The sequence below is a fragment of the Octopus bimaculoides genome, chromosome 22 (genome assembly GCF_001194135.2).
Source record: "Octopus bimaculoides isolate UCB-OBI-ISO-001 chromosome 22, ASM119413v2, whole genome shotgun sequence".
Classification (NCBI taxonomy): domain Eukaryota; kingdom Metazoa; phylum Mollusca; class Cephalopoda; order Octopoda; family Octopodidae; genus Octopus; species Octopus bimaculoides.
In genome coordinates this window covers 28,934,125-28,935,489 of record NC_069002.1, presented here as the reverse complement: position 1 = coordinate 28,935,489, position 1,365 = coordinate 28,934,125, and positions in this window count along the sequence as shown.

Genomic DNA, 1,365 nt, shown 5'->3' with positions numbered 1-1,365 from the left:
ACACACACACACACACACACACACACACACACACATACATACATACATACATACATACATACATATATACATACATACATACATACATACATACAGATATCATATATATATATATGCATGCACACACAAATAAATATGTACTCACACACAATTTATACATACATACATGGATACAACAGATAAATTATATATATATACACACAGATAAATATTTTATATATAATATATATACACATACATACACACACACACTATTTATATATGTATAATATATACATATACACAGATAAATAATATATATATGTATTAAAGAAAAATGTGAACAAAAAAAACGAATTAAGTCGAAGTTGAAGTTTACAAAATGTTTCCTTGTTTTTGTAGGTTACCATTATGAAACAAATAAAATCGTTGAGCATAAACATTTTTTATCTCTAATTAATTCATGTTTACATTTATTTTATGCATTTCTTTTTTTTAATTAGCTGTTGGCATGTCGTTACCAGGTTTTCAGTTATCACCCAGTGTAGGTTGATCAAGAATAATGCTTCTGAATAGAAAGAGTTCATCTATTTTTTTTACGATCTGAGAAATTTTGTTACTGATGACATTTCATATGTAATAATTAGAGCAATTTTTTTAACCTTACTGCCTTCTACAGCAGCTAATGTCACTCGGCATTCTGCATATTCCATGAGTGAAACTTTAGGGTTCGTTAGTTGAATTATTGAATCTAAAATCAATGTAATTCATGATGTAACATGGGTCTTCATTGAATTTCATATTTTTGAGACTTTTATAAGTATTGTAGATGGTGAAGGCTGTTGACTCAGCTTTCAAAATCAACTCTTTCAACTGCAGATAGTTTGAACAGATTTGGGTGAGGTTAGTCCTGATATTAGGACTTTTTTTTAACTTCTGCAAGCTTCTTAGCATAGTAATTGCTGGCATCCAATCAGTTATCCCACCTGGTTACAATTTTTTGAGGTGCATATCCAATTGTTTTGCTGCACTGAAGAATAATGGCTTTCACAGAACCACTGAACAGATAGAGCGGAAGAAGAATGAAATCCTCTGCTCGTATGCACTAATCAGACCACACATGGACACCCTAGATGTCATAATCGAAAACCATTGTGGAAAGGCTGATAAGGATGGAGAGGAGGAAAAGGAAAAAACACCCGGAAGTCTCTCTGACGCAGTGGCTCCTCAAAAGAATGGATCACCCACTCCTATGAACAACCAGGCAGAAAAGGATAGTGGAGCCAAGGAATCAGCAAATAGAAGCCCCTCTGTGCCAGTGGTCCTACAAAGGAAGGGAGCCCTCACCCCAATAGATAACCAGTGGAAAACAGTACCCACAAGAAA